Below are 26,113 nucleotides of genomic sequence, written 5' to 3'. Positions count from 1 at the left end.
GAGTGATCCTCCCACCTCCGCCTTCCAAAGTTCTGGGATTGGAGGCATGAGTCACCACACCCAGCCAGGAAATATTTAATAATTGTGTTGTTCATGCATCTATCCCAGAAATGAATTCAATCAAACACTGCATTATGAGCATGACTTTGTGTTACATGATTCTATTCTAGACTTGGGAAACAGCAAAGAGATGGAAACAAAAATATTTGCTCAAAATATCTTTGCTCAAAACTATGCTTTACTTTTGCTCATTCACCATGTCTAATCAGTTCCCCTGTCCTTTCATTACGGGTTCTTTAATATTTCTGGGATTCAATCTTTCTCCCCATCCCCACTGCCTTAATTCACCACCTCCATCATCTTTCAGTAGATTTATTATAATAACTCTCAGTTATGGGCTGAATTATATCCCCTCAACAACCTCTCCACACCTCAGAATATGACTGTTTTGGGAGACAGGGCCTTTAAGGCAAAATGAGGTCATATGACTGGGCCCTAATCTGATATGACTGATGTCCTTTCTTTGTTGTTGTTGAGACGGAGTCTCGCTCTGTCACCAGGCTGGAGTGCAGTGGCGCAATCTCGGCTCACTGCAACCTCCACCTCCTGGATTCTCTTGCCTCAGCCTCCTGAGTAGCTGAGACTACAGGCATGTGCCACCACATCCAGCTAATTTTTGTATTTTTAGTGAAGACGGGGTTTCACCATGTTGGCCAGGATGGTCTCAATCTCTTGACCTCATGATCCGCCCACCTCAGCCTCCCAAAGTGCTAGGATTACAGGCATGAGCCACCACGATGTCCTTATAAGAAGAAAGTAGGACACAGATGCACACAGAGGGAAGACCATGTGAAGACAGGGAGAAACCAGCCATCTGCAAACCTAGAAAGGAGTCCTCAGAATGAAACTACCCCTTGTGACAAACGTTGATCTCAGAAGTCCAGACTCCAGGATTGTGAGACAATCCATTTCTGTTGTTCAAGCTCCAGTCTGTGGCACTTAGTCATGGCAGCCCTCTTAAAATAACACAGCCTTCTGCCTGGACTCTGTGCTTGTTCCTCTCAAGTTGGTACTTCTGAAAGTGGAATTATCTACCTCAATCATTAGTTTGATCTTGTCACTTGCCTGTTTAAAACCCTTCAATAGCACCCCCTCCTCTCCCAGTAGTGTTTTCGGCAGTAAGTTTACTGGAACATTAGTTATGTAAGATGCCCCCCATTATGTAAGTTTGGGAACTCCACAAGTCTCCAACTTGAGGGGTCACTGAACATTTGCATATCAAACACTCTGAGAAGTTTTGCAGTCAAAAGTCCCGGTTAGCTTTGTTTCACCCAATGTTTGCCAAACTCAATTTTTTTTCTTGGTATAATACACATTATATCTATTGCAGCATGTGTTCTGTACTACAAACTAGGAAATGCTGCTCTATGCAGTTAAATCCACGTCTGACTTGCCATGAGAAACGAGGGTCACCAGATTTAGCAAACAAGAATACAGGATCCCCAGTTAAATTTGAATTTCAGATAAGTCTAAAAAATTATTTGTTGTTTATCTGAAATTCAGTTCAACTGGGCGTCCTGTTTTTTATCTGGCAACCCTGTGCAGGACCCTTTGTGACTTCTATTGAACAGACGGAACCAAAATGAATTTGATAAGAATTGTTTCCCCCAGTTAACACAATAGAAAAAGATAAAGTCAAGATTGATTCTTGGCTTTCAATTGGATTCTTTCAATTTACCAACAACCCTTGTTCACTTAAAGCAGTGGCTCCCCATCCTGGCTACCCGTTAGAATTGTCTGAGGAGCATTTAAAAATGTCCATACCCCATCCCTAACCGATTAACTTAGAATTTGGGGGTTACTGAATGGGGAGTTAGAAAGGCAGGGCAGGGAGAGTAAGGAGAGGCAAATGCATAGCATGCAAATTTAAGGAGGCAGCCACTCTCAGGAGCCAACCCCGCACTTGCGCAGCCCAGAGAGTGAGAACCTCCTTAAATCTTGTGCCCTATACACCTGCTGGCCTCACCCTAGTAAGGCCCTATTTAAAGACATAGGTAAGCCAGCACACCTGTAGTCCCTACTATGAGGAGGATGGGATTGCTTGAGTCCAGGAATCTGAATCCAGCCTAGACAACGTAAGGAGACCAATCTCTAAAAGAAAAAAAAAATAAGTTAAAGAAAAAGATGTACGTAGGTACAGGGTTGTACAGAAGAGCTTGCAGGAGATTTCTGAGTAGTCCTGGGTCCCAGCTCTGTGTTTCATTGCTTTAGAAGGAAAATCGACCTTTCCCAGCAATGAACATCAACTCCAGCTCATAAGCATGAGTCAGGGCAGGCTTCACCAGGTCAGGTTTTCCTGAAATGTAAACTTACAGCAGGCTCTGGTTTCCTCTAGAAGACCACTCCTAAAAAGCTTTAAATGCTTGGGTTCCTTGTTCTTTTTCAGTTCAGGCTGGTGATTGAGTAGCTTCTAATCATTGGCATCCTATAGATTCTGTTTCACATTCAAGTATGGTTTTAAATTACTACAAGATGTAATGAAAGTATAGGTTTCACTCTTCTCTCCAAGGTTTTAAAGACTCTCACCCCTTCTCTCCTTCCTCCCTCTCTGCCTTCTGCACTTTCCTTGCTGGCGATTTTCTGCCCTATCACTGGCAGCCTGGTCAGGAAGGCACTTCATTAATCCACCCACTGGGAGAGTGTGCCCAGAACAGCCAAGGCCAACCTTGCTTGGGAGGCCAACTCTCTGAACAGTCCCTACCTTTACTGGCCTCTAAGTTCCGTGATGTCATCAGCATTCTGCCCCTGGCTGGCGGCCAGATCCTTAACTACTGATTCCCAGATCTCTCCACGTTTTAAAATTCTAGGAAAAGAAACTGTACTTTTCCAGTGCTAAAAATGGATGGGAATGGTTGGTGGAAGCTCCCAGCACAGCTAAAATTAACCTCTTTCTTTCGTGATAATTGAATGATTTTCAATGATGTTCTTCCTATAACAGGATCCAAAAAGTTTTCCTCGGGGGGAAATTTGGAAGAGAAAAATACAAGGGAAAGGGTCCTCTCAGACAGGGTTTGTAGCAGTTTCCTTGCAATATGAAGCTTGTGAAATTATATGGGTGTATCTCACTTAGCTTAATAGACATGTTCCTGTAAAGTTTCATATAAATGGAATGTTTAAAAAATTAAATCACTGTAAGTGCACAAGGAAAGATGGCTAAATAAAGGAAGTCTGGCTCACTTTATAAAGTTAATTATCTTTATGTAATGTAAATCATCCTCCCCCCCACATTGATTTATATATATATATATAATTTTGAATTTTTCAGAGGCTAGATTCTCATAAGGTAGGGGCGCCTCTTATGATGACAACTGGGTCTGAGGTCACAGTTGTTCTCATACTCAGAAGCTGAACTTTTTATAATGTTCTCTGGGGAGTATGTAGCTGCCAGGGTTCTGTGGGGGCTTTTAAGCTCTCACACTGACCCAGAATCCTCCTGGCTTATCCCAGGAATGTTGTGGGCTCTGGAGCACCCAGGGAAATTGTCGATGACTGGACAGAGGAAGAAGCAATTGTAGACAAGCTGAGGCTAACAGTTGCCAAGTGCAACATGAAAAGCAGTGTGGTGTAGCAGTTAGAAGCATGACCTCTGTGGCCAGAAGACTATGGCCCTGCCTCTGTCCTCTAGCTGGGTGATTCTCTGAGCCTCAGTATCCTCATCTGTAGAATGGGGATGGTTATAATAGTACCTACCTCAGGTACTACTACCTCAGGTCCTACTACTAGGACTAAATGAAGAAGAAGACTGGCACATAGGAAGAGCTCAAAAGATTCCTAGCTACTTTTGACTTGCCTGGACGTGCTCTATTAGAGTAGGAAGGAAACTATAACAAGAAAAGAAAACCAAAGATGCTACTGTCTACTCAGTGCTGCTCCATGCCAGATACGTGCTGAAATCATTCATTCAATCCACACATCACACACACAGTCACTAATAGTATCCCCACTTCCCAGAGAAGAAAACTGCAGTTCAGAGAGGGTAAGCAATTATTCTAGTACCACACAGCAGATAAGGCATGAAGCAGATTACTTGAGGCCAGTCCTATGTCCTCTTTTCTCTCCGTCTCAAGCCTGAGAAGACCCGAGCCTGAAGGTGACTTTTCAAAGATGAAGGCCTCAGACCTGGGGGGTGTTTAGATTTGGAAGTAAAATTGTTCAGGAAGTGACATAAAGAAACAAGGAGAGAGAAATTTATTCAACAAAGACTGATTGAGAGTCTAGAGTGTGCAGGTACTCTAGGTAGCAAAGGGAAATGGGGGTGACAGTCATACAAAATTACAAGGAACTCCAGCCAGTTGTTAGGATTTAGGTATGAAAACTGTGCTATTGAATTCTTAAGCAAAAAAAAAAAAAAAAAAAAAAAACAAAAAGACTAACTTTGAGGAAGACTTCAAAAGAGAGGTGACATCTGAAGGCTTTACAAGTATTATCTTATTTAATTTCTTAGTATTTGGTGAGATGTCCACCCCCACTGGACTTTGAGGCCAAGAGTGGGGCCTTCTTTCCCTTTGTTACCTGGAGTACCTGCAGACCTTAGCCTCCAAATCAGTCTTTGTTGAATAATTTCTCTCTCCTCCTTTCTTTATGTCACTTCTTGAACCATTTTACTTCCAAATCTAAATACCCTCCAGGTCTGAGGCCTTCATATTTGAAGTCACCTTTTCACCTATCACCCTGGGGCAGGAACTGCTGGTTGCCCACCCAGTATTTAAAAGCCACTTTTTTACTGTACATGGCAAGGCAGTGTGGCTGGCTAAAAGTCTCTATTTTCCAGTCTCCCTGGCAGGCAGCTATGGCCCATAAGATGGAAGCAGAGATCATTGGGTCAGACTTCCAGAAAAGCTTCTTAAAAGGGGTATATATATTTACTTGGAGTTTCTAGCTCTTTCCTCTTCTTTCTGGTTCTTGCCTGAAATGAAGACAAGATGGCTAAGGCTCTAGCACCAACTTGTGACCTTGAGAAAGGCAAAGGGAGTCTGGTCCCTGGTGACCGTGACTTGCTGTAGCAACCTTGGACTGCCGAGCTCCAGACTTGCTTGTTTAAATGAAAGGAACATAAACTATCTTACTTAAGCCTGTGTTATTTTTGGCAATTGTTATTAGCATCTGACCCAATCCCTAACTGGCATAAGCCGCTGAGGCCATTAGGCAGAGGTACTGGGTTCTCACTACCCTACACTGTTGGGGCAAGCCTGTGGCTCCAGGGCACCGGAAGAGCCTAGAGTGTTTCCTTTAAATTGCAATTCCTTTTGTATCAACTATTTAGGCCCTGGCATCAAGCACACAGCCTGGTACTCAGTAGCACTCAATAATGTATGTTGAAAGAATACAATGAATAACTGCCGCTCAACCATTTCCCCAAGGAGCTGTTTTTCTGAGGGGTTTAGAATGATCCCTTCTCGAATTTCCACACGACAGCATCAATACGAAGCTTGTGGGAAATCCAAAGTGCTTTGAGATGTTTAAAAAGTAAAGAATAAATTGGAAATGATAAAAATTTAAACAAAGAAAGTATACATAAAGCCTCATTTAAGTAGTATGTTTTAAATGGTGAAGGAAAATTGTGTATTTTTTGTAGATTCAAAAAATATAATTAAATGGGATGAAAGTAAGAGCTGCTATCCCAAATCCATTTTTTTAAAAAATTATTTTTGAATGATTGTAAATAACAAATATAACTTTGTAAAAGAATTGAAATTATTTAGAAAGGTTAAATATTGAAAGCCCTTTCATAACTCCTGCTATGGAATAGTTTGGTAAATATCCTTTTAACTCTTTCTGTACATAAAAATAATATATATGAGTATAAATATGAGCTCATGATGTGTATATTGTTTTGTAACCTTTGCTTTTTTCACTTAACATCCTATCTTGCGCATTTCCCCACAGCTGTGCATTTAGATTAACCTGGTTTTCTGTAAGGTAGCAGAGCGTCCTTTATCCCAATACCCCCCTTTAATAAAAATTTGTTTGGATGTAATTTTAACCTTGCTCTCTAAAGAGTCATCAGTGTTTACCTGAGGAGGTTGATGAGAAAGACATCAGAGATTGACTCTACCCCTAACTAAAGTGAGCTGGGCCCTGTGGTAGTCAGACAAGCTGGCAGATGTCTAGATTGAGAAGTAAAAATATCCCAGGACCAAGGTTTTGTGGATAGAAAGCCATGAAGCTCAGAGTTAGGAACAACTTGGGCCCATCAAGATAATGGACGTGCTTCTAGAATCCCTGAAAATTCCTGCCAGCTGCAGGCATTGATCACCTGAGAAGCAGGATCATTCCCCAGTCCTGTAGGAGACAGTCTCTTGACTGACCTTCTCATAGGGCACTGAACCTCTGGAGTGCTGAGCACTGGCTAGTCAGCTTCTGGGTACTGGGGAGGAAGTGGTCAAAAACCCAGGGGAAAAAAGAAACCTCTGCCCTGGGGAAGTTTAGGCTCTAGGTATGGAGCTGAATTATGTGAACCCCACTCCCACCACAGCCAAACCCCGTAAATCACCCCAGTCAGCTACCATCACTGGAGCTCCCTTTGTAAATGTTGAGAGCAGCTGCTATCAGCTTGGGCAGCCAACTGGGCTCAGCCAAGAAGCCTTTGGGGAAGATGTGAGTTAATCATTAAGCAGGGCTTTAAAAGCAGAAGGAGGCCAGAGGCCAGACCCCCGCTGGTGCAGATGCACAGACCTGTGACAGAGGTGCAGGCTGTGGGGTGGTGTGGAGGAGGGAGGCGGTGGGGAAATCAACAAGATTAGCTCAGGCAGGGAGAAGAGTCTGAGGGGGAATGTAAGAAGCACAGGAAATGGGGCAGGGAAAACAGTGGCAGCGGGAGGGGCTTTTGCACTGTGTTGAGGAGATTGACTTGGATAGATTAGCAGTGGGGAGCAGCTGTGGCTTGGGCAGAGGCACCTCTGAGGCCAGCCAGGCAGGCCACAGCTGCCCCTGCTGGGCCCCTTCCTGCCATGCACCTGTAAGGAAGCAGCTCCACCAGGAACCCCACCAGCCTCTGTCTTGTGCCAGTTGGGTAATGTGCACCCAGATGCATCCAGTATTATTGTTTCATTGGCAAAGCAGTTCAGGCTTTTCTAGCTGACCTGTTTGCCCAACTAGAATTTCTCCCTCACAGATAGCAAAAAAGTTGGGCCTGCCTTCCAGTCCACTTTGCCAATGTCCTCCCGCTACAGAACTGAAGTCAGACGATGTTGGGTTTATGGACTTGTTGCAATGAGGGATAACACACAGATAGCATGGGTAGCCATGAGGCAGCTCAGTAAGAGGATGTGATAAAGGACTTCTTGGGGGATTTGGGCTTGGGTTAGGTGATACTGGGGAGGATTCAGGGAAGGGAGAGATTGCTCTGGATTTTGGATGTTATCAGGAAGCAGAGGTAATTCTAGGACTGGGTATCTTAATAATTCTTACCTAGAAGGTAGAAAGAATGAGATGACGCTAAAGGTATAATTAATAAAGAAGCAGAAGTGGCTCATATTAGCCAGGAAAGGAGCATCTTTGGTCATTCTTGTGGTTCGGACAATGTTCTTATTTTTGTCTGGGTCTAGACATGATTATGGGGTCATCTTGTTTTCTTTTGCTCCATTACAGTCACAGAGTGGCTATATCTGATATTGCTGTTCTATGGAAGTTATGTTCAAGAAGAGCACACCATGGCCCAGATGTGAGCGCCAGGCTTATGTCTAAAGGCAGCCAGAAATCCTGCAGAGAAAAAGATTCTGATGGTTCTCAGCATTCATATCTAAGCAGAAACTCCTCTTGCAGGGCTAGAGACGATGCTGGAAGAAAGGTGCTCCTGTTGGAAGGCTGCCTCAGGTCTATTCATCCATTCAACAAATACTTTTTGAATGGGAAACATACTCAGGCACTTGGGACAGAGCTGTGACATGGATAGTTCTCATGGGTATACATTTTAGTGAGGGACACAGACAATGTGAGTGAACAACACTGGGGCCTGTTGGGGGATGGGGGAGGAGGAGGGAGAGTATTAGAAAAGATGGCTAATGCATGCTGGGCTTAATACCTAGGTGATGGGTTGATAGGTGCAGCAAACCACTATGGCGCACGTTTACCTATGTAACAAACCTGCACATCCTGCACATGTACCCCAGAACCAAAAATTTTAAAATATATTTAAAAATAAAGTCACGGGTATTACCGGGCATTATAAAGAAAACAAAAGTAGTTGTCAGAGAATGACTGGGGGACACTTTGGAGAAGTGGTCAGGTAAATGCTCCCTGAGGAGGTGATCAGAAGGTTCCCTGTGAGATTCTAAAGCGAGACTAGCAACAGGAAGAAGGCAGAAACATCTGTAGTGTGGTGACTGAGGGAGAGATGGGCTGAGATGAGGCTAGAGAGGTGGGCTGTGTTAGGGGGTTTGGGGTTTACTCCTCATGCCCTGGGAGGCCACTGGAAGACTTTAGCAAGAAGAACAGCAGGCCCCACATCTCCCTGTGAGACAGCAGAGGCTTGTAGAGTACTGGCCTATCAGCATCCCAAGGCCTGTCTCTGACCTGCCCCGGTTCCTCCCTCCAGGCCTGGGGTTTTGGGTTAACGGGAAGTAGTCTGATTGTCTCCTTCCCTGCTGAGGTCAGTCATTGTTCAGAGTGGTGTATTAGATCCTTATTTCTGCTGTAACAAATTACCACAACTTAGTAGCTTAAAGCAACACAAATGTACTATCTTCCCTGCTGAGGTCAGTCATTGTTCAGAGTGGTGTATTAGGTCCCTATTTCTGCTGTAACAAATTACAACTTAGTGGCTTAAAGCAACACAAATGTACTATCTTATAGTTCTGGAACTCAGAAATCCTAGCATCAAGATGTCTGCAGAGCCTTTGGTGTCTTCTAGAGGTTGCAAGGAAGTACCTGTTTCCTTGCCTTTCCTAGCTTCTAGAGGCCACCTCCATCCTTGGCTTGTGGCTCCTTCCTCCACCTTCAAAGCTGGTAGCATAGCATCTTCAAAGCTCGCCCACTCTCTCTCTGACTATGACCCCTGCTTCCATCATCATAGCTCATTCCCCAACTCTGACCCACCTGCCTCCCTCTTATAAGAACGCTTGTGATTACATCGACCCCACCCAGATAATTCAGGATAATCTCCCTATCTCAAGGCTCTTAAATTAGCCACATTTTCAAAGTCCCTTTTGCTATGTAAGGTAACATATTCACAGGTTTTGGGGATTAGGATTTGGACATCTTTGGGGAGCCATTCTGTCTACCACAGGTAGTCACCTGGACAGCAGGGAACCGAAATTTATCTTGAGCCATTCTACTAATGAGATGTGTCATTTAGCCACTGGAAACCTACTCACTTCTTTATAAAAATGAGATGAGTACTTGCCCTACTTACCTCAGGAAGTTATTGTATCACATGAATTAACATAGCACATTTGGAAAAAGAGAAATGCTGTAAAATATAAGGAATAAGTATGATGTGTTATGGAGCCTGCCAAACATAGGTACCAAGGGCATGTTATATATTAACATAAAACACTGAAATTGAAAGAACCAGGTTTGCTCTTAAAAATACTTGCTGTGTGACATTAGACAATTAACTTAAAAAGTCTTTGGATTTTGTGTGTAAAATTTGGAAAATGCTATCTTCTCACAATAGTATTGTGAAGTTAAAATCAAGTAATATAGGCTGGGGTGCTGTGTGAAATGCTACACAAGTTCTTTATTAAATATTGCATAGACAGGTGCCCAAACACTTCTTCCTAGATAGATGCTTAATGAATCCAAGTAACAGGGTGGTACCTATCAGACCAATGCCAACCGGTTTGGAATCTCCACTGTATACAGTAAGTGAGAAATGAAAAGAAGATAGTAAACCAGAGGTCACTCCCATTCCCTCCCCCCTCAGCTACTGAGGGGTTACAGAGCAGCAGGAAGAGCCTGCAGCATCTAAAATGGTTGGTTAGTCAGAAAAATGCAGAGTATACCTACTGAGAATACAGAATCTTCCTGCAATAAAGAGGTTGAGATTGAGGCAGACCTTCTCCAGAAGAAGCATCTGTAGTCATGTTTAAGACATTCAAATAAATCGCTCAAGAACAGCCTTGTTTATTCAGCACCTATCATGTAACTTGAGCAGAAATGGGCAGGAAATATGTGCCTTCTGAGTGTGAGCTATAGACCTACAGACATTAATTTATTCAGCATACCAGTTTTGAGCCCCTAACAATGTGATAGACACTGTCCTGCTTCTGGGGATACAGTAGGAGATAAACACAGAAAACCTCCCTGCCCCTGCCCTCATAGAGCTTATTGTCTAATTGAGGAGATGAACATAAATCAAATGATCCACAAATGAATGTAAAATTTTATTTGTAACTCTTCAAAGGCAAGGTTCACCGTGCTATGAAGCTTATCACAGGGCTTAGAACTTGGCCTCTGTGAGGTAACAATTCAGCTGAGATCTGATGACTGAGCACATGTATTAAGAGGGAAGAGGAGGAGGGAAGAGCTTTCCAGGCTGAGGGAACAGCGTGTGCAAAGGCAAAGAGGAAGCATGGAATATTGGAAGACCTCAGAGAAGCCCAGTGTGTCTGGATCTGGACTCAGAGTGATGGGGGCAGTGGTCAAGATATAGACTGGAGAGATGGACAGGGGAGTTCTGGCTACAAGTGTCATTATGTGGGCAGATACAGTGACTGACAAAGTCAGGACATAAGGTTTCACTCAGCCCACGGTTTTGTTTTGATTTTAATGCTCCTAGAAGAATCTTATCATTGCATGTTTCTAACCAGAAAAAACCCTTAAATATGTAATAATTAACTCCAATTCTCACCTGAGTAGGAAGCGCATTAAGTCACCCTGTGTAGGTCAATGAAGGATGCCCGGGTGGGTCTTAGGTGTCCATACCCGGCACTGCAAAGACTGGCTCCAAGATGGCATGCAAAGACCAGAACAGGTCACGAGGGAATCACTGACAGCAGCTCTTGCCTCACTGTTGTGCTTTTCCAAGGATTTCATATGCATGAGCACATTGGACTCCTGCAAGACTTCTGTGAAATGGGAAGAATGTAGTAGTTGTGGGAGATTGCCAATGACTTGCCCCAGCACCCACAGTGACAAAGGGAAACCTTGAACTCAGATTGACTGTTTCTAGATAAAAATGGTTTTCCCCACAGACCACAACTGAGTCACCTACATTCTTTATTTCTCTCTCTCTCTCTCTGACCTCCTTAAAATAATAGAACTTAGAATGATCAAACTCAAAGGGGACTTTAAACATCACTCAACTTATTTAATTCCCTCCTTTGGAAATTGCAACAAGTTTAAATATTTTGAGAAGCAATACTATTTCCCCCAAAAAGATTAAAAGTGACTTCTCTCTTTCCACTAAAGAAAGGTTTTGAGGCCGGGCGTGGTGGCTCAAGTCTGTAATCCCAGCACTTTGGGAGGCTGAGACGGGCGGATCACGAGGTCAGGAGATCAAGACCATCCTGGCTAACACGGTGAAACCCCGTCTCTACTAAAAAAAATACAAAAAACTAGCCGGGCGAGGTGGCGGGCGCCTGTAGTCCCAGCTACCTGGGAGGCTGAGGCAGGAGAATGGCGTAAACCTGGGAGGCGAAGCTTGCAGTGAGCTGAAGATCCGGCCACTGCACGCCAGTTTGGGCGACAGAGCGAGACTCCATCTCAAAAAAAAAAAAAAAAAAAAAAAAAGAAAGGTTTTGAAATCCAAGCATTTCAGTATTAAGTAAAGTTTTCTTTCCACTAAAGAAAGAGAGAAGTCTTTATTCTGGTCCTTTCTAGTGACTCATTTTTGGCTCTTGGAACATGTGCTGTCATGGAAAGACTCTCCCTATAATTCACTGTGACCTTAGAAGGCAGGTCACTTTACCTCAGGTACCCTCTGTTTCCTCACTGTAAAATAAAAATGTAAAATAACTACAACCAATGATGACAAATTCATCTTACATCACAACCCAGCACACACACACACACACACACACACACGTGAGAGAGAGAGTATTGAAACAGAAGTTCCAAGAATCTGTACTTATTCTTACTAGTACAATGTACACTATTTTCATTCTAGTCTGTTCTATTGCATTTCATTCTGTTCTTCCAAATAGCTCTTAGATATCCAGTAAATGGATTTTACTACCCACTAAAATGTGAAGTCCTCAGGTTGACAAGTGCTAGTCTGGATACTGTCTGAGGCACCCTCCAGTCCTGGTTCTCTGACATCCCCTGGGGCTGCCCAGAGTCTCCTGGAGGCCTCTTTCTAACAAGGCAGGTCCCCTTCTGCAGCTGCAAGAGTGACTTGGAGACACTCTTTATCTGTCCTTGGGCCTCACCAACTAGTGCTGTTGGTCTTAGGGCAATTTGCCCCTGCAAGTGTAAACAAAGCACTGAACTCAGCCTTCTGATCACAGTTAGCCAAAATTAGGTGGAGAAAGATCCACATTCAGAGTCCAGCTGCAGAGTTTGAGAGCTTGGCCATTCTCTGCAAGAATCCCACCCAAGATGCACAGACATCACATATACCCAAGACCACACACGCCTCACCCATGCACATAGACCACACATGGTAATCCATGCCTACTCACCACACATGCCACATACAAACACATACACAGCTCCCTCAACATTCACACATACCACACAGTTATCCACATGTCAATACCCTCACCCATACCGTGTGTACATACATACACACAGACTTTACACACACACACTTATATACATGTACACACACACACACCACACACTACACACATACCACAACACACACACATACACAACTCCTGAGAATCCCCACAACTCCTGTGGTATAAGCAAGAAATCATAATTTGAAGGTGAATGAGTCAGAGGGAAATAATTTTTTTTTTTTTTTTTTGAGACAGAGTCTCACTCTGTCGCCCAGGCTGGAGTGCAGTGGTGTGATCTCGGCTCACTGCAACCTCCACCTCCCAGGTTCAAGTGATTCTCCTGCCTCAGCCTCCCGAGTAGCTGGGATTACAGGCACCCCTCCACCATGCCCAGCTGATTTTTGTATTTTTAGTAGAGACAGGGTTTCACCACGTTGGCCAGACTGGTCTCAAACTCCTGACCTCAGGTGATCCACTCGCCTCAGCCTCCCAAAGTGCTGGGATTACAGGTGTGAGCCACCATGCCCAGCCGGAGGGAAATAATTTACAGTTAATCCATACTATCTCTTCACTGTTCACTCACTAGCAGAGTTGGAAAGAGGATTTTCAACAGTTGGAACAATTTGCATAAAACTACGCTGGCAATACATTGAAGCACTTTGCTTTAAAAATTGTGCTGTTAAAAACAGTCAAATGTATATTGCTACTCTAGTATTTCAATGATAGCTTTTTCCAAATTAATCAAATTTTCATTTTATGAGTACTATTTTTCATATTATCTTTTTCATTTGTCTGCTGATTTGTAATAGCATAAGACTGTATGTTTATGCTTATACCTTTATAAACACACACATTTGCTTCATGTTTTGAAACAGGTTTTAATATGTGCTATAAATGTGTGCTCTTGAAAAGTACTGTACATATCATTTTACTGAAGCTTTAAAGTTTATGAATTCTGAATGTTTAAAACTGTAATAACAGTATCAATCCAAGCATTTCAGTATTAAGTAAAGTAAATCCCCAAATCCTGGTACTATTTAGCCTTGAAAAGTACTATTTCCCACGCTCCCATGATGATCCTGAAGTTGCTTTCTGTGCCCAGAATAGTGCTTGCTATCCTGAAAAGCTCTCAGGAAATGTCTGATGAAAGAATGTGTGAAAAGAAAGAAAGAGAGGCAGAGAAGAAGGAGGGGGGAGAGAGAAGAAAAAGAGAAAAAGGTAAAGGAAGAAAAGGAGGGAATGAGATTGGAGGTGGGTGGATAAAGAGAGTGAGATAGACGGAAAGACAACTGTAGGCTGCTTCTGACTTGGGTGTCTTTTCTCTGTGGAAAATGGAGACCAAAGACCATGTCAGATCTTGTTCAAAATATTATTGCTGAAACCCACCTTGTGAAGTGGCAACTTCATGGGATAGTCACTGGAAAATTCAGCTTTCCATCTGCAATAGAGGAAGCAAATCTTGCGGAGACATTTGACAGACACCGATGTTTAGTCTTAAACATTATTCCTATGGTCACTTTGCTATGGTAACGAGAACTGTGTCATGGAAATATTTGCATCACTCATTTACAATTGTTTTCTTTTCATCTCTAAGGCTCATTCATGAGTTTTGGAAGGAGGGTTATGGTTTTATTGCTTCTCCTAATGATAAAAATAATACATGCTCATTATTTTTGAATAATCAGAAAATAAAAGTAAGCATAAGCATAAAGTAAAGTAATAATGCCTATTATTCAAAACATCCAGAGATGATAGTTATTAACGTTTGGTTTTCATAAAATATATGTAAATATGATCATACTGTATATTCCATTACATAATCTCTTGTTTCACTTAATATATTGAAGACATCTCTGTCCATCTTTTATTTCATAGCTTTCTGTTCCCGTTTGACAAATCTTTAGGTTTGCCAGTGTTTTGTTATGATAAATGATGTGCTAGCGAACATTCTTGTACAGGCATTTTTATGCATTTATCCTGCTATTTCCTTAGGATAAGTTATTAGAGTTGAACATTTAAATGTGAGTATATACATTTAAAAATACTATTTAAATTTGCTAAATTGCCCTCCAGAAAGCGTGACTCAATTTACATTCCCTTTAAAGTGTATGAAAGTACCTATTATCTCATGCCTTCGTCAGCACTAGTTATTATCATTCTTTTAAACCTTTTTCAGTTTTATAGGTTAAAAGGCATTTTCATCTTCATTTTTATTGGCATTTTCTTTATACTAGTGAGGTGAAATAGCTTTCATGTTGGCCATTTGCATTTCTCCTTTTTTGTGTAAATCGTCTGACCATGTTTTAACTGTATCTTACCTTTTCATTGATTTCCAAGAGTTCTTCACAATTCAAAAATGTTAACTTTTTGCTGTCATATGTTGTGAATTCTTTTTTCAGTTTTTCATAACTTATGGTATGTAGTTTAGACACACAGAAGTTTTAAGTGGCCAGTATTCAATGATTTCCTTAATGTTTCTTATTACTAAATAATACTTAGAAAGGAATTCCTAATTCCAAAATGATATAATTTTTTTACCTGTACTTTTTTATCATCTTTTGTTTTCTACATTTATATTTTTAAACCATTTGGAATTTATTTGATGTGTGGAGTGAGGTAGGGAATCTAGCTTTTTCTTAACTTGTCAACAAGTTGTCCCAATAACCTTTGGACTGAATAGTCCACATAGTCTTTCTAATGATTTGAAATGCCTTCTTTGCCATACTCTAAATTTTTACAGATCCTTGAGCTCTTCTGTCACTTGTCTTTTTACTGTAGCCGTGTATGTCAGTCTTTTAGAACTATGTATTATTTTGACTATGCAGATTGAAAGTTCTCATTCCAAAGACTCCTCAAGTTTTTAGAATAATGACTGCCACTTTTAATAGAAAGAGCAATGTCATTTTATTTACTTTGGAGATGTGCTAGAGAAGGGAATTCTTCCACCCCCACCCACCAAGTCCTAGAGTTTCAGATGTGGATAGACCTAAACATTTTCTATTTTAATCTCCTAATTTCACAGATGAGTTCCAAAAGTATAAATTGACTTGTTCAATGTTAACATAGCTAGCAGAGCTGAGACTAAGCCAAGACTAGACCCAAAACTATTTAGTAGAGAGCTGAGACTAGAACAAAGGTATATACCCCTAAAACCATGCTGGAGGAAGATGGTCACAGTGAGAGTTTGTCAAAGATGACAAACACAGGATTAGTAAAAGGATGGTCCTCTCTGTTCTAGATCTCCAGCATCTGACTTCTTTAAGGGAAAATGAGCAGTTTCTGGAGCACCAGTTTAAGAGGGAAGTTAAAGGTACAGGAGCCCTTTGATGTTAACCGACTGAGTCCTCAGAAAACTCACCAAAAGGAAAGAGCACAGACACACTAAATAGCACACAAGTGCACATGTGCTTCAGTAGTAGTAGCTTACCCAGCATTGAGCTTTCAAAAAAAAGTTTCAGGCGTTTCTCAGTAGTGTCACTGTCACCCTGATTGGCTATGTTAAGGTCATTTAGGTCAGACATCAGCAAGCACAGACAGCTGAGAGGCAGGAAATGTGTAGCTCTGTGAGCAAAGCAAAGGAGAAAAGCTTTTTATAGCCAAGGCATGGGAGGAAGCACTGATAATCGGAGAAGGGTTGTGTGTTTTCTTTTCTCTATTGGGAAAACTCTCCAATTACGTTCTTTAAAAGCTAACCAGGCTCTCTCTTATCTTTCCCACCTCGTGGAAAGTCATTCGCTAGCAAACAACCTTCCATCTGAGGGCACCGACGTTTTAAAAATATGTTTAGTTTCCTAAAGATATTTTATAGTTTAATTCATTTTTATTAGAAAATATCATCACATGGTTTAAAATTCAGATGTACAAAAGGATATATGATAAGGAAACTTCCTTCCATCCAGTCCTCAGTGACCAAATTCCCCATCCTGGGGAAAACCAAGTTCTAGATTCTTATTAACCCATCCAGAGTTATTTAGACATATTAAAATATATAAGTACATACAGATATTCTGTTGTGAAAAGTTTTACAGAAGGGGTAGCATACTACACACACTGTTCTGCATCTTGATCTTTTTACTTAATATCTGAAGAATGTTCTGTATCCGTACATAAAGAACTACCTTATTCTTTGTTATGACTGCACTACACTCTATTGCATGAATAAAGCATACCTTATTTATCCAGTTCCCCTATAGATGGACATTCATGTTGTTCCAAATTTTGCTATTACAAATAATGCTACAATTAATGTATTATTTTATATATCAGCAAACTTACATCAAAAATAAAGTCCTAGAATGGGAAATGCTGGATACAAGGATATGAACATTTGCAATTTTGTCAGAAATTGCTACATTTCCCCTCTTAGAGATTGTACCAATTTAAAGCCCTCTCAGTAATGTGGAAAGTACGAATTTCCTCACACCTTTGCTGATACAGTGTGTTGCCAACCTTTTTTTGTAAATCTTTGTTACTTTAATGTGTTAGGTAAATAATAGTATCTCAGTACAGTTTTAATTTGTATTTCTTGTATTATGAGTGAGATTCAGAATCTATTCATATATTTGAAGGTAATTTGTATTTCTGTAAAGTGTTTGTACTCTTAGTCTTTCTTATTGAGCATGTTATTGGTCTTTTCCTTATTGCTTCATAAGGGCTCCATATACAAGAGGAAAATTAGTGATTTATCTGCGACTTCAGTTGCACATATTTTCCCAAGTTTGTTTTTTATCTTGTAACTTTACTATTAGCATTTTTACAATTGTTATTTATTTATTTATTTTTGCTTGTAATCCCAGCACTTTGGAAGGCCAAGGCAGAAGGATCTCTTGAGCCCAGGAGTTTAAGGTCAGCCTGGGCAACATAGTTAGATTTCATCTCTACAAAAAAAAAAAAAAGCCAAGTGTGGTGGCGTGCACCTGTAGTCCTAGCTACTCAGGAGGCTGAGGTAAGAGGATTGCTCGAGCCCAGGAATTCTCAAGGTTACAGTGAGCTATGATCACACCATTGCACTCCAGCCTGGGTGATCGAACCAGAACCTGTCTTAAAAAATAAATTTATTATTATGGCTTCTGTGTTTTCAGTCAGGACTTTCTCAGTCTAAGATTATAAAAAATATCTATCCTATGGCTTCCTTTTTACTCATTTAGGGTTTTGTTTTGTTTTGAAACAGAGTCTCGCTCTGTCATCCAGGCTGGAGTGCAATGGTGCAATCTTGGCTCACTGCAGCCTCCACCTTCCTGGTCAAGCAATTCTTGTCCCTCAGCCTCCTGAGTAGCTGGGACTACCGGCAGGCACCACCATGCCCAACTGATTTTTGTGTTTTTAGTAGAGATGGGGTTTCGCCATGTTGGCCAGGCTGGTCTCAAACTCCTGACCTCAGGTGATCCACCCGCCTTGGCCTCCCCAAGTGCTGGGATTACAGGCCTGAGCCACTGTACCCAGCCAGGTTTATTTTTTACTTTTATATATTTAATCTGTCTGAAATTTATTCTGATTTAAAGTTTAAAGTTTTAGGTTTGGATACAATTTTATTTTTTTCCAGATGGCTTACCAGTTATTTCCAAAACTATTTATTAAATAATCTTTATTTTCCCTACTAATTTGAAATACTGTCTATATAATGTCTACATATTAAAGTACTTGCATATTATAATTTATAATGAAACTTTTTCGCCTTGTAACATCTATTTCCAAGAATCTTTACACATATTTCTTTTTCCTTTTTTTTTTTTTTTTAAGATGAAGTCTCGCTCTGTTGCCCAGGCTGGAGTGCAATGGCACAATCTCAGCTCACTGCAACCTCTGCCTCCTGGGTTCAAGCAATTATCTGCCTCAGCCTCCCAAGTAGCTAGGATTGCAGGCACAAACCACCATGCCTGGCTAATTTTTGTATTTTTAGTAGACACAGGGTTTTACCATCTTGGCCAGGCTAGTCTTAAAGTCCTGACCTCGTGATCCACCCACCTCGGCCTTCCAAAGTGCTGGATTGCAGGCTGAGCCACCGCACCCAGCCTCTTTACACATCTCATGATGATTATATATAAGTCTCTTACATTCCCCGGAAAATCATATTTTCATAATTTTCTTCCCTCTCGTTTGGTTGTAAAGTGTTATCTCCTGCAGGCCAGTGTCTCCTCTAAACCTCTCTCCCATTCTTAGCATCAGCATTTCTGCTTTCTCAGAGATTACCCCTACTTGTAGAATCACCTGTGCCTCTTCTTTCTCTTTAGGAAGAGATTGCAAATTGCTTCCGTCCAGATGGGCAAATATAAACGGCTATCAGTGTGAGATTAGAGTTTCCAGGCTCTTAGCAGAGGAGCCAGGATTATCCACACAGGGAGACTGCTAAAGCCCAGCAACTGGAGATTTACAAGGAAGGATGTGTAGAAGAGTGATAGACACTGAGTCTCAAGTTACACCAATAATGAGATGCATGAAAGAGGAGCTAGAGGAGAAACTAGGGGCAAAGTCCTGGAAGAAAGAAAGATGAAGAATGCAGAGCCCCTGAAGAGAAACCAGATAATACGGAAAGATCAGGGAGGTTAAGGATAAGCAAAACACCACTGGATTTGGTGACAGGGAGATCACTGGTGCTTCTTAAAGCAGGTCACTTGACGTATTCCTATCCCTCTACCCTTCCAGTTATACTTACTTCCTCTTCTGGGTAAATGGTCAGCAGACCAGCACCCTCAACTAGAATAATTAGAAAAGCCAAATACTATGCAGAAATTACCTATTTGAGGGAAAGTGAGAGCTGCTGAGACAGGGAGCACTGGAAGGGCTAATGCACTGGAGAGAGAAACTTGAGGAGAATGAGCTGGCTTCTGCAGCTGCTTTTACCAGTGGGGCATTTTGCAGGAGGCTGAGAACCCAGTGCAAAATGCAGTGCAAGGGCTGGCAAAAGACTGCTCAGAATAGAGAAAATAAGAGTGTTAGTGGAAGATTTGAAAGGGCCTCAAACAAAACAGCCTGTTTGCACCTGAGGAATGTTGCTGCCTACTGGGTTTCTTCAGAGTAGGGATTCTAAAATGCAAGTGGAAAACCTGCCTCTAAAAAGCAGAGTGCAGTTTTTCAGCATTCTTGTGAGACTAAGATTAGAGTTTACTACTGGCTGGGGGAGGGTTCTTGCAGAATACAAAAGGGCCTTTGTTGAAAATCTAGGAGGTCAGAGATGAACCTGTGGAGCGCTGAGACTTACGAGAGCTATAATTCAACCTTGACTCAGCAGATCACTAATTGGATTAACATGATCAGCCACCATTCTGTCTGTACAGCAGGGAGAGGGTATTCCCTCTCTGAAAGAAGCTATCATCTGAAGTCTCTACAATTTTGGGTAGGTAATGTCTGGCCTGCCATTAAAATGTACGAGGTACAACAAAAGACAGGCTCACATAACTGAAAAACCAAGAGAAAGAAGACAGTAGAAACAAACAGGTGATCCAGATGTTCAAGTTAGTTGACAAGGACCGACAATTGCCTACCACTGTATGTTAAAGAGGAAAAGATGAACAACATTGGTGGAAAGATAAAATCAATTGTTACCTCTTCTAAGGAGCTTTCTTTGGTTCTCCCTTTCTAGAAATCATCTTTTCCTTCTCCATATTATCCTGAAAATGTATCTATACTTCTTATTGCATGTACCACTGTAGAAAGTAGTATCTTGCGGTGATCAAAAGCTTGGAGGTTTTAAAGTCACATTGGGTTAAAATTCAAGACCAGCCACCTGTTAACTTTGTGACCTTAGATAAGTCACTTATCTTCTCTGAGCCTCAATTTCCTTATCTATAAAATGGAGTAGTTGGCTGGGCGTGATGGCTCAGCATCTCAGCACTTTGGGATGCTGAGGTGGGCAGATCACAAGGTCAGGAGTTTGAGACCAGCCTGGCCAACATGGTGAAACCCCATCTCTACTAAAAACACAAAAATTAGCTGGGTGTGGTGGCACGAGCCTGTAATCACAGCTACTCAGGAGGCTGAGGCAGGAGAATCACTTGAACCTGGGAGGCGAAGGTTGCAGTGAGCCGAGATCACGCCATTGCACTCCAGCTTGGGTGACAGCGAGACTCTGACTCAAAAAAAAAAAAAAAATGGAGTTGTTAAAATAATTCAGTGCCTTGGGTTCCTAGGTAAGCAGACTGAAATCCAGCTCAGTGTAAAAGGTAAAATGAAACCTAAGATTAGCCAATCAGAAACCACCAACTAACCTCTCGCTAGGGACTTTTCACTGGAATGATCTAAATAAGACTATTGCTTCATTTTAACCAAATATTTTATTTGCCTTGCTTCTGCATTCACTCTATAAAAAGGCCTTCCCTTTATGCTCTTCAGTGGAGCCCCAAATAACCTGGGGCTTGCAGCTGCTCAATTTGTGAGCCCTGTCTGATCAACTTAACTCTTTAATATTTTAATGTGCCTATGTTTATCTTTTTACAGAGTCAATATAGTACTTTCCTCATAAAGTTGTTATGAAGAATTCAAATATATTCATACAACATTCAGTTGCAATAAAAATGCATTTTTTCTCTAGTTTTCCTCACGAACTCCATCTGCTGAGTAGTACAGAAAAAACCCTAATTTTTGTCCAGTGCACTCATTTCATACTGATGTAATACTTTTAATATTTCTATAGGAATATAAGATCTCTGGGGAAAAATGTTAAGTCTTCAAGATGGCCTTTGCTTCTTTCCTCCAAGATGGTATCTGGGGGTTTGAGGGAAGGTCTATGGGTCAGTGACCCTGTGGCAGCAGAGGAGAGATGGGATCCTTAAACACATCCAGTGTCCTCTGGAGCCTTTCTCCCTTCTGCTGTGGAGTAGCTGGACAATTCTTCTCCTTGGCCTGGGAGACAGGTGTATGTACTTGGTCCCATTGGTCTGTTTGGGCTCAATGGACAGATGCCACTAGATTCCAGAGCCCCAGCCCCTTGCTCCTAGTCCCATAGACTTTCATGGCAGCTTCAGGCTTCTGCTGGACCATCAACCTTCTCAGCACCTTCCAGGGATGTGAAAGAACTTGCACTGCTTCAGGACAGTTACCCTCATCATGTACTTCCCTAATTTCCTGTTGTTGTCCTTTATAACACTTTACTAAATTAGGAACTTTATTTTTTTGTATGAGAACATTAATTTGATATTTTCTCCCATACAGCATTGCAATCTTGGTGGTGCTAGGAATCCTGTCCAGTTTCGTTCTTTATTGTGTTCCCAGTGCCTAGATCAATCAATACTGCTAAATAAATAAATGAGAAACTCTTAACTTCAGGGCCCTGATATTTCAGAACACAGATGAACTAGCCTTAAATCTTTTCCCACCCATACCAGGAACCTTGTTAGTTTTCTACCCAACACCATTCTACCTGTGTTCTTTTCTATCAGAAGATCAATTTTGTTTGGTTGACAAAATGTCCAGCCCAGGGACTTTATAAATCATGAATTTGCCATGAACAGGCGATCCTGTTCCCTATACCAGCAATAGATCAGAGTAGTTATGCCATGTTTTTCCATCTAATGAACTAGAAAGAAAAGTCGAGGGGGGTGATTTCTGTCCTTGATGGAAAATAAAGACTATAAGTAGAGCTCTCTTAAGTCTTCTCTGCCCTCAACCCCTCACTTTTAAAATGTGGCAGAATGAGGATGTTATGTTTGGAACCACAGTAGCCATCTTGCCACCATGAGGGAAAGACCTGAAGAAATGCCAAAATGATCTCATTGAGCTCCTGTACCAACCCTGGAACTATACCCCAGCTTTCTTGTTATGTGAGATCATGCATGCCTTTATCATCTATGCTACTGTTATTTGAGCTTTATATTGCCAGGAGCCATTTTTTTTTCTGATATCCTTTGGAACAAATCCAATTTTGCATGCATTTTATGACCTAAAGCTGGGCCACAGATCATTAGTTCTGTTTTTACTTCCATATAAATTATAGTCTATGCTCAGACATAAGCCTCAATAACATTCTGGGCTTCACGTCAGATATGGCTTTAGGTGACATCTCTGAAGCACTCTGAACAATGAAGATCTAAATGGTCACATCTAGTGACCAGGTAGTTGCAGATCAAGGGAATGGGATGAGGAGGCAGAACTGTAAAGACAGAGTAGTGAGGGCTGAAGCCAGGAAAGCAAAGAACCCAAAAGGGTATCAGAACTCAAGGGAAAACAAGACTGGAGTGAAGGAAAGGTCCAAGCAAATAGTCATCAATAGAGCGATCCAGAAAAGAAATGGGAAAGGAAAAATTTTAATATAGGAAGTAATCTGACAATAATGCACAAGACTTTTTGGAGAAAATTTTAATTCCAATAATAGATATAAGCAAAGACTTGAATAAATGGAGTGATATGCTGATTGTGTGGGACAATTTAACATTTTAAGAATGTCAGTTCTTCCCAAACTGAAGCTGTAGATCCAATGCAATTCAAGTAAAATGCCCACCCCAAGTTTTGGGGACTTTGAAAAACAATTTAAAAATTCATATGAAGAATAAATATCCACAGACAGCTAATTTTTAAAATGTAGGCAAAAAGGAAATTTGCCTTGCTAGATATTAAGGCACATCACAAAGCCATGTTTAAGAAAAGGGGAAAAAAGTCAAGTTGACCAAGAGAACAGAATAGAGAACCCAGAATTAGACCCAGCTATAGAGGAGAACATGTTATATGATAGAGGGGGCATCACAAATCACTACAAAAGCAATAGATTAAGTAGTACATGGTGTTGGGAAAATTGACTCCATTCAGCCCCACCTTAGACAATTTAAAAAGAAACCCCAATGGATTAAAAACCCAATCCTTTAACAGGATTAAAGACTCATAATATAAAAGTTTATAGTGATAGGAAACAATATGGGTGAATATCTCTGTGACTTTTGAGCAGAGACATTTCTTAAGGAAAACCCAAAAGTACAAACCATAAGGAGGAGAAAAAAAAATATGGATTTGTCTACAAAACAAAATTAAAGATTTATTCCAACAAATGCTACAGACAAAGTCAACAGGTAAACTGGAAGAAAATGTTGTTGACAACCCAAACCAAAGGATGTAGATCTAGGAAATCCTGCAAAACAGTAATAAAAGGGGAAAACAGGCAAAATATACACGAGGAAACCTCTTAATGGCCAATAAGTGTATGCAAAGATGCTAAACATTACTAGCAATCAGAGAAATACAAATTAAAACATCAACGAGAGATCACTTTACAGAAAGTTGGATAAAATCAAGTAGAGCAAAGACACACTGCTAGAGGGGTGGAAATAAATGAAGCCATCCTGCAGAGCAATCTAGGAGCCCCTAGAGAAATCAAGGATGCAGTCTTGGCCCTGAGTATGTGCCCAAGAAAACACTAATGTGCAGATCATAAGAATACATGTAAAGCTGTCCATCATGGTGCATGCGTGCGCGCGCGCGCGTGTGTGTGCGTGTAAACAAGGACTGATGTTCGTTAATAAAGCAATGGCTTAGTTAAACATAAACAAACACAAGATGAGCCACTATTCAAGCCAGAAGTAGGAAAGGAGATTTACAAATAGCAGCATGGATGGGTCACCAAAGCATATTGATGATGAACTGAGTTCATCAGTGGTGCATGAACTGAGTGATTTACTCTATTCTCCTGAGGTCCAAATTAAATAAAATATAAATACATACAGCCAGTGGTCAAAGAACTTCAGTGGCTCTGAAATTTTTATGTGCATGAAAGTCATCTGAGGTATCTGTTAAAAGAACAAATTTGAGGGTCACACACACAGAGATTCTGAACCTGCACTTTAAACGTGCATCCCAGGTGATTCTCCTATAAGTGGACCACAGACTGCACTTGGAGACACCTTCGACTAGGTAAAATCAAGTTACCAGGAGAGTAATCAGAAGTGAGAAGCAAGGGAAATGGCAGTAGAACATCTGCCCAGCACCGGCAGCAAGGAAATGACGCTGAAGCAGCTGGCCCTGTCAGCATCAGCTGCCTCTCTCCCCTCCCTTTTTTTGTGAGCCAATCTCAGTGGGCTTGGCCTGAAGGGGTTTGGGTGATGGAAACTGACAACTGCCGTCTGGGGAGCGTGTCTGGAGACAGGAAGCCACTGGGGGGCTTTTTCTTCATGAGGATGCTGCTGGGCGTAGTGCCACCAGGGGTCCTAGGCTTGACGTGATCATCCTGACGCACAGCGGGCTTCTCCAGGTTGGGCTGTGGGTTGGGGGGAGGTGGGCTATGAAAAGAGTAAGAATGACATATGGGGGACATTGTCAGATGCCAATGCTTGAGTCCGTTCCGATGAGAGAAGCACAGCTGAGCCTTCTCCTAGCAGATCTGGTGGACTCTGGGTGCAGATGGTCCAGGACCCACAGAACCCCGTCATCCCTCCAGTGTCTGCATTGCTCTTGCCTCCGTTGGTCCCTGCCTCTGGCCTTTGCTTTAACAGCTGGACTGTTCTGAGGCATATTGTGCACCATGTGGAGGGGATAGTGACTGCTATGATTGTAGGCAGATGGGATGTGGTCTTAAGCTTGCCTTTAGGGATGTCTGATGGCATGCTCAGCCCTGCATCTCCAGCCAGAAACGTCTCCCTCCCTGTGAATGGATTACAGCCATCCCAGTCAAGAACGGACGCTGGACTCTTCTACTGTGATTTATCTAGGCACTGTTCCCCAACTGGCCCAGAGAACTAACGGAAGCCTGGATTCACTGTCCCCTTCCTAATATGCAGAATGACCTGGTTTCCTAAGGACAAGGAAGGTTTTTCAGATTTATACAAACAGACCTTGCATATTTGTGGGTATCCAGGTAACAAACCCAGTTTGAAATTCCTTTTGACAGCATAATTCATAGCTCCAGACAGAAATGCTAATGTGAACACAGACACTCCAAGGAACCAGCAATGGTGGAAAAGATTAAGAAATGGTCCCAAGCATAGCTCTCTCTAGAAATCATCTGATTCTCTAACATGCCTCATTTTGCAAAAGTGAATATTTTCATGTAAAGAGAAAAGAACCAAAGAGAAAAAGAAGAATGGCAGAGAATCCAGAGACACAAATATTTCAGGCTTATTAATAACCAGTAAAGTTTTCTTTCTTAGGAACTTTTTGACGTCAGCTATTTGATGCTGATGGTGTGTGATATGTAAGCAAAGGTCTGTGAATCTGAGAATCCTCACGTGTGTCTACAGGACCGTGTCTCCCTGCCCCTGTTTTAATGAGATCCAGGACAGCTGCAGCTCCCATTGTGCTGAGTGGCCTGGGCAGGCTGACAGAGCTATTCTTCTCTCCTAGTAATGTGTTTGCTTAAGCATGAACATTAGTGTCAGAAGCGCTTAGTGCAAAGCAACCATTCAGGGGTGAAGCAGTCACTACCAAGTCTATATGTCTGGGAATTCGTTACATCTGTCATCTGGGAGTTAGGGTTAGGTAAACCTTGTATTTTTGAATGAAGTTGAAAAGGTGAAAAACAAAAACACTATTTA

General features: G+C 41.6%; 1 protein-coding gene and 1 long non-coding RNA gene across 2 annotated transcripts in view; one reads left to right on the top strand and one right to left on the bottom strand.

Annotated features, from left to right (window-relative positions):
* The window catches only part of LOC104655240, a 38,928-nt gene extending 27,804 nt beyond the window's left edge, over positions 1 to 11,124 (bottom strand). Inside the window, exon 1 of the mRNA XM_030931731.1 lies at positions 10,853 to 11,124. The gene's annotated coding sequence lies outside the window, so the exon portion shown is untranslated. The remainder of the gene's footprint in view (positions 1 to 10,852) is intronic.
* The window catches only part of LOC104655241, an 85,968-nt gene that overhangs the window by 12,763 nt on the left and 47,092 nt on the right, over positions 1 to 26,113 (top strand). The window lies entirely within an intron of this gene.

This window comes from Rhinopithecus roxellana, chromosome 5 (genome assembly GCF_007565055.1).
Source record: "Rhinopithecus roxellana isolate Shanxi Qingling chromosome 5, ASM756505v1, whole genome shotgun sequence".
Lineage (NCBI taxonomy): Eukaryota > Metazoa > Chordata > Mammalia > Primates > Cercopithecidae > Rhinopithecus > Rhinopithecus roxellana.
The sequence above is the reverse complement of the archived record's forward strand: the minus strand, read 5'-3'. Positions and strand labels throughout refer to the sequence as shown.